Source organism: Panthera onca, chromosome E1 (assembly GCF_046562875.1).
Source record: "Panthera onca isolate mPanOnc1 chromosome E1, mPanOnc1 haplotype 2, whole genome shotgun sequence".
NCBI classification, from domain to species: Eukaryota; Metazoa; Chordata; class Mammalia; order Carnivora; family Felidae; genus Panthera; species Panthera onca.
Window position 1 is genome coordinate 1,727,553 of NC_138352.1, and position 11,036 is coordinate 1,738,588.

The 11,036-nt window shown below is 45.0% G+C and overlaps 1 protein-coding gene across 2 annotated transcripts in view; it reads right to left on the minus strand.

Annotated features, from left to right (window-relative positions):
• Positions 1-1,387, minus strand: part of PECAM1 (platelet and endothelial cell adhesion molecule 1) — a 74,364-nt gene extending 72,977 nt beyond the window's left edge. For both annotated transcript variants that reach the window (XM_078438280.2, XM_078438282.2), the window contains exon 1: positions 1,172-1,387. The gene's annotated coding sequence lies outside the window, so the exon portion shown is untranslated. The remainder of the gene's footprint in view (positions 1-1,171) is intronic.
• Between the last annotated feature and the right edge of the window lie 9,649 nt (positions 1,388-11,036).

Sequence of the window (11,036 nt, forward strand, 5' to 3'; positions counted from 1 at the left end):
CTGGTGTTCTCTTTCTCTCTCTTTCAAAAAAAAAAAAAAAAAAAGCATGGGTTCACACAAATATCTGTACATGAATGTGCACAGCAGCTGTGCTGGAATTATTTATAATTCCAACTTTTCCAAAAAAAGCTGGAATTAGCCCAGATGTCCTTCAGTGGGTGAATGGTTAAGCAGCGGTATATCCATACTATGGAATATTCTTCAGCAATAAAAAGGAACAAACTATTAACGACAAACTGAGCAAATCTCCAGGAAAATATGCTATGGCCTTCCACCCTCCAGTTCTCCTGGGTCTTGTGTGGAGTGACGCCAGGTGGTGACAGGGAAGCTGAGCATTACGTGAAAACCTTCCATTTCTTTTTTTTTTTTTTTAAGTTTAATTATTCATTTTGAGACAGAGACAGTGCGAGTGGGGGAGGGGCAGAGAAAGGGAGCATCCCAAGCAGGCTCCGCTCGGGGTTTGAACCCACAAAACCTTGAGATGATGACCTGAGCTGAAAGCAAGAGTTGGACGCTTCACTGACTGAGCCACCCAGGTGCCCCGAGGGTCCTCCATTTCTGCTGGTCCCACCGGCACAGAGCAAATCAGGGAGAACCCGAATGCTCTCCTCCAAGAGGCTCCTTTTCTTGTACTAAAAGGAAGAGGTGATCTGAGGTGCTCTGAAGGCATGTGGCAAGACCACGTCTGTTACCATCTTCTCCCTAATGCTGGGGCCCTCCTGGGATCTAGGGGTCCAGGCCACTCCACTGACAAAAATAAAACATGAATGTTCACACTGCTACTTCCAACCTGGAAAAAACTCGGAAATCTTCTCCCAGGGTGACAAGGAACAAACATGTTCCAAATAATGGGACATTCTAGGTGGAAAGTGAACAGAAACATTTTGAGACCTAGGAAAGATCGTGGATGTTCGAGGAGGTAAAAGGGGGGGGGGGGGTTGAACATTATTCTAGAGATGCACTAAAATGCCCCAGCTCCTAAGTGGGATGTCTCCCTCCCAGATAATTTCATGATCAGTTGCACCAGAAAATTATCCTCACATGGACCTCTGGAACAGTGAAAGGATAAATGTAAGGTGTCCTTAGTCTCTTCCTCCCCCATAGATGAGGCCAAAATGCCATCCCTTAAGCTGGCTTACAGAGACGGCCCCTGAGGTTGGCCATGACTTACCTGGGCAGCCACAGAAGGGCCTGATGAGCCTGACAGTGTCTCAAGAACTCCTTCCTGGCCAGGGAGCTTCCTTCACTGTCTCTGGGGTCCCCACTCATCACCTGCCCTGTGTCCTCACATCAAGAACCTGGCACAGTGTGTGTGATACCAGGGCCAGGGTGCTCTGAGCCAGGTGCTGGCTTCTGAAGAATGGCCTGAGTGCTGGGCCCACCCCAGCAGAGCCAGCTGTCACCAAGCACCAGGTGACAACCCCTGAAACTCACGTAAATGTGGAAGTGATGACACAGGGTGCCTGCCCTCTAAATACCAATCACCCAGGCATTTGCCTCTCCCCCCTCCCCCCTCCGCATCTGCCCTCCATCTGCAAAGCCTTACCCTCCAAGAACAGATTGCTCTTGGGGGTGGGGGGTCTCCGCGAGTGGGTAGGCACTTGCCATGGAAGAGACCCTGCGCTGCCCATAGATCACATCTGCCTGGCCACACAAAGGGACTTTGAGTTTAAGTTTTCTGCCATTAACACAATACTACCTGCGACTGCCTGAAAGTCCATTTTTTAAACGCAGCTAGGAAAGCTGAAGGAAGGGGAAAAGCGGGGGCCTGGTTCAGCCCCGGAGGCTGCATTGTTCTCGGGCCTCCGCTTACCCAGAAGGCCCCCACAACCCCTGGGGAATCAAATGAGATTGTTTTTCCCAAGATCCAGCTCTTCAGGTGTGAGCTGAAGTTCTTGGACAACGGTCACTGTGGCATTTCTGCAACAGGAAAGAGGAAGGAACTTCTGAGCTCTGAGCAAGCCCCCAAGCAGCCGCCAGCGAAGAGGAAAAGAGCTCAGTTTCCATAGCGATAAATCACGAGGAAGCCAGCCAGGGATAGTCGGCAGGAGGACTTTACCCTTCCGCTGGTTCTCTGCAAACACATTCCCAGCTCCAGGGTTGGTCTCTTGCCTGCTGCCCCTCCAAGCTGCGCCTCCAGAACCACAGGTAGAGTAAGGCTGCCTGTGGATGAAGTGACACACGCTGAGTAAAAACCCAGTAATAGTAACTGCCCTTTATCATAGTGCACTAAATGATTTTACATGCACTGTGGCCCGGTCCTATGTCAGTGCAGCTAACAGTAACTCACCCACGGTGCCATGGCTGGTTAGGGGCCAACCCAAGGGCTTTTGTTCTTACCACCCAGTTCAAGTTCATCCTGTTTTTAGCTGGAATTATATCATCTTGGCAAGGTTGTTCCCTGTCCATTAGAAACTTTAATCAATCAAATCCATACACACATAAATACAAAATAGAAAAATCATTAACATTTAGCTAATGCCGTTTGGGATAAAATCATCCCAATAATGAGATTTGTGGAATGAAAATAATGGAGGGGCTGTTGATGGTGAAAGAGTAGAAATCCCCAGTCTGCCCAGATTTACGGAAAATTCCAAAGGAGCAAACAGCCCTTTGCACTTCTGATAATCAGGCTATCAGTAGTGAATTTTTTACAGGACCGAGGGAAAGTAACTCGTTCCTAGTTGTCAGTCTTTACATGCATCTGATTGTATTTTTCTTCTAATGACTAAATTCCTTTAATAAGCATTCATTTCATTGACCCCTCTGGCTTGAAATAGTAGGACACAGCTGAAGGGAGATTTAACTTGTTCCCCCACCCCCAGCCCCACCCTGTGCCTTAAAAGAAAAGCAAGCAATAACAAAAACAACGTGGTTGCAGGCAGAAACAGTTAATGGGTGCCACCTGTCCTTCCCCTGCCCATTTCAAACTACAGACCTTTGACAATGGCGCCATCTAATGGAAGATTAGGTTAGGCACAAAAATCGTTTCTTTTACCTTCACATTTATCAGCAGTAGCTTCTTCTAAGCACTTCGTTATCAATGGACACCTCCAGTACTTATGTCACTCTTGGCTATTATTTGTTTCTAAACATATCATTGATGTAAAAAATTATATTAAAATATAGCATAGCGGCCCCTGGGTGGCTCAGGTGGCTGAGCGTCCAACTTCAGCTCAGGTCGTGATTTCACGGTTGGGTTTGTGAGTTCAAGCCCCCGTGTGGGGCTCTGTGCGGACAGCTCAGAGCCCAGAGTTTGCTTCGGATCCGGTGTCTCCCTCTCTCTCTGCCCCTCCCCCACTCATGCTCTGTCTCTCTCGCTCTCTCTCTCTCTCTCTCTCTCAAAAATAAACGTTAATCTTTTTTTTTTTTTTTTAAGTATTTCTAAAAAATATAGCATAGGGATGCCTGGGTGGCTCAGTAGGTTAAGCGTCCAACTCAGTTTCAGCTTAGGTCATGAGCTTGCTGTTCATGAGTTCAGGCCCTGCATTGGGCTCCGCACTGACAAAATCCCTGCTTGGGATTCTTTCTCCCCCACTTTCTCTCTCTCTGCCCCTCCACCGCTTGTGTTCTCTCTCTCTCTCTCTCTCAAAATAAATAAACTTTAAAAAAAGATATATATGTAAGTATACATACTATAATAAATAAATAGGATAACTTTTTTTTAATTTACCATTTTTACCATGTTATTTTATTTATTTTTAATTTAATTTTTTTTAATGTTTATTTTTGAGAGAGAGAGAGAGAGAGAGAGAGCATGAGCACAGAGCCTGACATGGGGCTCGAACTCATGAACTGCAAGATCATGACCTGAGCTGAAGTCGGATGCTTAACCAACTGAGCCACCCAGGTACTGCTAGTTTTTATTTTATTTTTAAAAATGTTTATTTATTGGGGCACCTGGGTGGCTCAGTCAGTTAGGTGTCTGACTTTTGGTTTTGGCTCAGGTCATGATCTCACAGTTCTTGAGATCAAGCCCCACCATGCTGGGCTCTGCTCTGACAGTGCAGAGCCTGCTTGGGATTCCCTCTCTCTCCCTCTCTCTGCCTGTCCCCTGCTCGTGCTCTCTCTCTCTCTCTCAAAATAAATAAATAAACTTAAAAAAGAATTTATGTAAATTAAAATGTTTATTTATTTATTTTGAGAGAGAAAGAGAGGGAGAGAGTATTTGTCCACGAGTGGGACAGACAGCGAGATAGAGAAAATCCCAAGCACGCTCTGTGCTATGAGTGCCGAGCCCAACGTGGAGCTTGAACTCATGAATGATGAGATCATGACCTGAGCCAAAACCAAGAGTGGGATGTTTAACTGACTGAGCCACCCAAGCACCGCTGGATAATATTATATATTTTTGCAATGTGCTTTTTTTTCACCTTTTGCCCATTATGAATATATTTTCATTTATATACATACAGAATCACCTTATTTTTTAAAAATGTCTCCAAAAGATCTCATTATGTATGGGAATCATTTTTGGGGTAATAAAAATACTCTTTTTTTTAACGATAATTATTCTCATTTTATTTTATTATTTATTTAGAGAGAGAGGGTGTGAATGGGGAAGGGGCAGAGAGAGAGAGAGAATCTTAAGCAGGCTCCACACTCAGTCCTACACAGGGCTCGATCCCACAATCCTGGGAACATGACCTGAGCCAAAATCAAGAGTCCGACGCTTAACCTACTGATCCACCCAGGTGCCCCCAAAACGTTCTAAAGTTAGATTGTGGTGATAGTTGCACAGCTTTGTGGGTATACTAAAAACCCCCAAACTGTGCACTTTAAATTTTATGGTGTGTATATCTCAGCAAAACTGTTTAAAAGAACAGGATGTCAAAAAACATACCATTGTAAGGAATGCCTATCATTTAAATAACTAGTTCCCAATCGATGGGCGCTTAAGTGTCTGTAGTTTTTCACGATTACAAGCAAAACTGCAGGGATGCCCTGTGCCTACACTTGGCACACGTGTAGATCGAGAGGGAAATTTCTAGGTCTATACGACACAGCTCTGGATGCAGGGATTCTGATGCTAGCAGGTGTGGTAGAAGCCCCTTCAACTTTCTTCCAAGAAGATAAATGTTTTGACATTTGCTGAAGTGAGTTTTCTGTTGAGGATGGGCCTGTGTTCCCCAGTGATCGTAGGTAGGGGAGGAGGGAGATGTGGTTTAGTCTTCTTACTACAATCTACCATAGCTAGGTATGGCCAGGCACCTTGGTTAGTACCCCAGATCTGCCTCGACCAGCTGCAGACTTAGATCCATCTGTTCCCGAATGGTTTTTCCCTTCTCGAAACAGAACAACTCACAGTGTTACGTGGACGCAGGGAGCTGGTCCATCTGATGGACCGACCCCTGGCTAGCAAGAGCTCAGTACATGCTAGATCCTCCCCATGGGTTCTCGAGAGACTCTAGATGAGTGTGCAGCAAATTCAGAGGCAGGGCAGACCCTGGTGAATTCAGTCACATGATGCAGTTCCTGAGTGGTGACCCCCACAACTGGGAGGTCACCAGCTCAGTCCAGGCATGGACACCAAAGTCGCTTGCTCCCAGCTGCGGACAGAGGGAGGAAAGTCCAAGAAGAATCAGGAGAAGGAGGGCAAGGCCTGCATCTGGCCTTGTGAACTCCTCCTACCCACCCCAGAATCTTCAGCAGCCCCTTCCCTGGGAGGGGTTAGGGGGTCAGATGAAATCATTCTTGCACCCAGGGATGGGGCTGCCTTCTCAGCAGCAGCCCACGCCATCCTGGATGCAGGAAAACTGGAAAACAGACAAAATTACCAGAGCCCCTGCCAGACCCTGTCTCTGTGAAGAATCACAAAGCCTCCTTCTTGTAAGGACACCAGTACGACTGCATTTTGACTGACTACATCTGCAAAGACCTCACTTCTGAGTAAGCCCATATTCTAAGGTTCTGGACAGATATGAAGTCTGGGGAGCACTAGTCAATCGAATACAGAATCCGTGGGAACAAATAAGATACGAAACAGATAACGAATTGCAGCCCAGAACATCTGTTATAGGGCCCAGCCCAGAGTATCTTTTTACACTGTGCAAGAAAAGTACAAAATACAGTAAACAGTTTTGGCTTGTGCGATGAAAAACAATTGGATTATCGTAACAAAAAACATGGATAGCCTTCAGAGGTTGTGAGTAAATGGGGTTCAGCAGCTGTAATGTGAAAAGTTGAAAATACTAAATATATTTAATCGGAATGGTAATCATATGCTGGCAAAGCTCATTGCTCTAATAAATTCTACAATGTCAGTGAGCAAAATAATGAAAAGAATACCTTACATCTGACAGGTGTGAGGTGGTATCTCATTGTGGGAATGCAAACTGGTGTAGCCGCTCTGGAAAACAGTATGGAGGTTCCTCAAAAAATTAAGACTAGGACTACCCTACAACCCAGCAATTGCACTATTAGGTATTTATCCAAAGGATACAAAAATGCTGATTTGAAGGGGCACCTGCACCTCCATGTTTAGAGAAGCACTATCAACAATAGTCAAATTATGGAAAGAGCCCGAATGTCCATTGACTGACAAATGGATAAAGAAGATATGGTACATATATACAATGGAATACTACTCAGGGATGAAAAAGAATGAAATCTTGCCATTTGCAACAACGTGAATGGAACTAGAGGGTATTATGCTAAGTGAAATAAGTCATTCAGAGAAAGACATCATGTGATTTCACTCATATGTGGAATTTGAGAAACACAACAGATGAACATAGGGGAAGGGAAGGAAAAATACGATAAAAACAGAGAGGGAGGAGGCAAACCATAAGAGACTGTTAAATGCAGAGAACAAACTGAGGGTTCCTGGAGGGGTGTTGGGTGGGGGGTGGGTTAAATGGGTGATGGGAATTAAGGAGCACTTAACTGGGATGAGCACTGGGTGTTATATGTAAGTGATGAATCACTAAATTCTACTCCTGAAACCATGTAATACATTACTGTATTACATACAGTCTCTTATGATTTGCCTCCTCCCTCTCTGTTTTTATCGTATTTTTCCTTCCCTTCCCTTATGTTCATCTGTTGTGTTTCTCAAATTCCACATGAGTGAAATCATATGATATCTGTCTTTCTCTGACAGACTTATTTCACTTAGTATAATACCCTCTAATGCCATCCATGTTGTTACAAATGGCAAGATTTCATTCTTTTTCATCTCTGAGTAGTATTCCATTGTATATATGTACCATATCTTCTTTATCCATTTGTCAGTCGATGGACATTTGGGCTCTTTCCATAATTTGACTATTGTTGATAGTGCTTCTCTAAACATGGAGGTGCAGGTGCCCCTTCAAATCAGCATTTTTGTATCCTTTGGATAAATACCTAATAGTGCAATTGCTGGGTCATAGGGTAGTTCTAGTTTTAATTTTAAAAATTTTGTTTAATATTTACTTATTTTTGAGAAAGACAGAGACAGAGAGAGACAGAGCACAAATGGGGGAGGGGAAGAGTGAGATGGAGACACAGAATCCAAAGCAGGCTTCCAGCTCTGAGCTGTCAGCATGGAGCTTGATGCAGGGCTCGAACTCTTGTGAGATCATGACCGGAGCCAAAGTCAGATGCTTAACAAACTAAGCCACCCAGGAGCCCTTATTTTTAATTTTTTGAGGAACCTCCATACTGTTTTCCAAAGTGGCTGAACCAGTTTGCATTCCCACCAGCAGTGCAAAAGTGTTCCCCTTTCGCTACATCCTCACCAACATCTGCTGTTTCCTGAGTTGTTAATGTTAGCCATTCTGACAGGTGTGAGGTGGTATCTCATTGTGGTTTTGATTTGTATTTCCCTGAGAATGAATGATGTTGAACATCCTTTCATGTGTCTGTCAGCCATCTGATGTCTTCTTTGGAAAAGTGTCTGTTCATGTCTTTTGCCCATTTCTTCTCTGTTTCTTTCTTTCTCTCTCTCAAAAATAAATAAACATTTTAAATAAATGAATAAATAAATAGTTGTAATTATTATTGGTCATCAGGGATTGAAGATTTAACATCATGAGTAATATCCTTGATGGGAAGAGGAATTCTCTATTGAGACTACACATTACTCCATGGCTATCTATTTAAAAGAATTCATTGGAAAAGTTCAAGGCACTTCCCCACATCAGATCATCCCCGACAGTGAGCCCTGTATCAAAAGACTGCACCAACCATTTCTAAACATCAACCAAATTTTGGACAATATGAGAATGATTTGATTAACAATTTGCAGAAATATGTATATCACTTCTTAAGTAGCTTTGTATCACATGGCTTAGTTTACTTAGAATAAAGGGGAGTGTGTTTTAAAATTTTTGATCTGTGCATTGAGTTAATAATTATTTACATTACTCCGTAGGTTGTTAAATCTTTTGGGGGGGGGGTTGTAGGTTTCTTTTTTTTTTTTTTTTTTTGGTTGTTAAATATTTGTAATACCTCCTCACACCTCACAGAGATTTTGTAAGGATTGAATGAGATTATCAGTGTAAAGTTCTCAGGTAAGAGGAATAGACTAACTTTACTATTAGTAAGCATGACAAGTCCATGGATGGATTTTTCTCTTTCCATTTGACACTTCCCTCTTGATATATTTGTGTAACCTTTGACAAATTACTTTCCTCTTATGGGGCCTTGCCAACGCACCCCTACCAATCAGTACTTACCAACAGCTGTTAGTAGCACTTCCTCTGCTCTCTAAGCATCCGAGCTGCGGTCTGCAAGTTTCCTGACCCAGCTGAGTTTCATACAGGGAAAATGTTCTAGACACGTCAGCTCTTCTGAATGTACCCCTGCCCCTGCCCCCCAGTCCTCCTGGGCATGAAAGTCCTCAGGGACTGGCCCCGCCCACCACCCAGGCAAGGATGCGCGAGATACTGGTGGGGAAAGTGTCAAACCGGCCATGCCTGCAAAACCTCCAATTTCCTTTGGCAACAGTTCTGACATGGAGAAGGATCATCCCACCAGAGATTAAACTTGTGAGGTTCCTTCCCTCCCTCTCTTCAGCAAGAGAAATTACCACCACTATCCCAGCATGAAAATCACCACTGGGAAGCCTGGGTGGCGCATCCGACTTCGGCTCAGGTCATGATCTCACAGTTTGGGAGTTGGAGCCCCGTGTTGGGCTCTTTGCTGACAGCTCAGAGCCTGGAGCCTGTGTCAGAGTCTGTGTCTCCCCCTCACTCTCCCTCTCTCTCTCTCTCTCAAAAAATAAATTAACATTAAAAAAAAAAAAAAGAAAATCACCATCAATCACTGTCGTGTTTTTTACAAGAGGTGCCCAAAAAGCAACTGAAAAAAAATTTTTTTCAATGGTTATTTACTTTTAAGAAAGAAAATGTGCCAGCAAGGGAGGGGCAGAGAGAAGGGGAGAGAGGACCCAAAGTACGCTCTGTGCTGGCAGCAGGGAGTCTGATACGGGGCTCAAACTCACGAACTGCAAGATCATGACCTGAGCCAAAGTTGGACGCTTAACTGACTGATCCACCCAGGTGTCCCAAAAGCAACTTTTTAAAAAAGTTTACTTATTTTGAGAGAGACGGGGAGGGAAGGGGCAGAGAGAGAGAGGGAGAGAGAATCCTAAGCAAGCTCTGCACTGTCAGTGCAGAGCCCAACGTCGGACTCGAACTCGCGAACCATGAGATCATGACCTGAGCTGAAATCAAGAGTCGGGTGCTTAACCGGCTGAGCCACCCAAGTGCCCCCCAAAAGCAACTTTTACTATCAGAAGGGAATAAGGGCCTTCTATGCACTGAGAGTTAACTAATGATTTGCTTCCAGACAGTGGCCAGGTGGCAGACCCTGGCTTTGCTCAGTCCCCCAGGGCTGGCTAGGTGTGAGACCCAGAATGACTCACCACCACAGGATGGGACGTGGGGAGGCCAAGCAAAGAGCACCTGGACTGAATGCACACAGTGGGTTGGACGATGTCCCAGAAGGACATGTACCTGGGCAGGAAACTGACTTCCCCCGGAGAGAGCCCCTGTCCACAGAAAAGCGGGAGACCTATAGGGCAGGCCTTAGAGTGGCAAAAGAAATCACCACCAAAGTGGCCTGGCCAGATCACAGCTCCCTCCACTTGGGAAGCCCCTCACACTTCCTACCCCCCCCTTCAGACTGGTGACACTGGAATATGTGGCTTTACTTCTTTTGTTTAAGTTTTTATTTATTTGTTTTGAGAGAGCGAGCTTGAGCAGGGGAGGGGCAGAGAGAGAGAGGGAGAGAGAGAATCTCAAGCAGGCTCTATGTTCAGTGCGGAACCTGCCCTGGGCTCGATCCCATGGCCCTGAGGTCACCACCTGAGCTGATATCAAGAGTCAGATGCTGGGGCGCCTGGGTGGCACAGTCGGTTAAGCGTCCGACTTCAGCCAGGTCACGATCTCACGGTCCGTGAGTTCGAGCCCCGCGTCAGGCTCTGGGCTGATGGCTCGGAGCCTGGAGCCTGTTTCCGATTCTGTGTCTCCCTCTCTCTCTGCCCCTCCCCCGTTCATGCTCTGTCTCTCTCTGTCCCAAAAATAAATAAAAAACGTTAAAAAAAAAAAATTAAAAAAAAAAAAAAAAAAAAGAGTCAGATGCTTAACTGGCTGAGCCGCCCAGGCGCCGCTATGTGACTCTACTTCTGCATGCATTTCACAGAGCCAGGAGAATGCTAGATGGAGTAGAAGTGGATCACAAGCCTCTCTGGGTTGTAACGTAGAGACTCAGAGACTGCTGGGGGCCCTTGTTACAATTCAGAGTCCCAGGTTTTATTCCGAGTAAGTCTGGAGTGGGGCCTAAGAACCAGCATTTAATATATTTAATACAAGGCATTTCTTTTTAATTTTTTTTTTAATGTTTATTTTTGAGAGAGAGACAGAGTGTGAGTGGAGGACGGACAGAGAGAAGGGGAGACACAGAATTTGAAGCAGGCTCCCAGCTCTGAGCTGTCAGCACAGAGTCTGACATGGGGCTTGAACCCATGAACCACCAGTCTCTTCGTACAAGAACTCATTGGGGGAACACAGGTCGGTCAAACCAACCAATCATATTTTGTTTCAAACTTG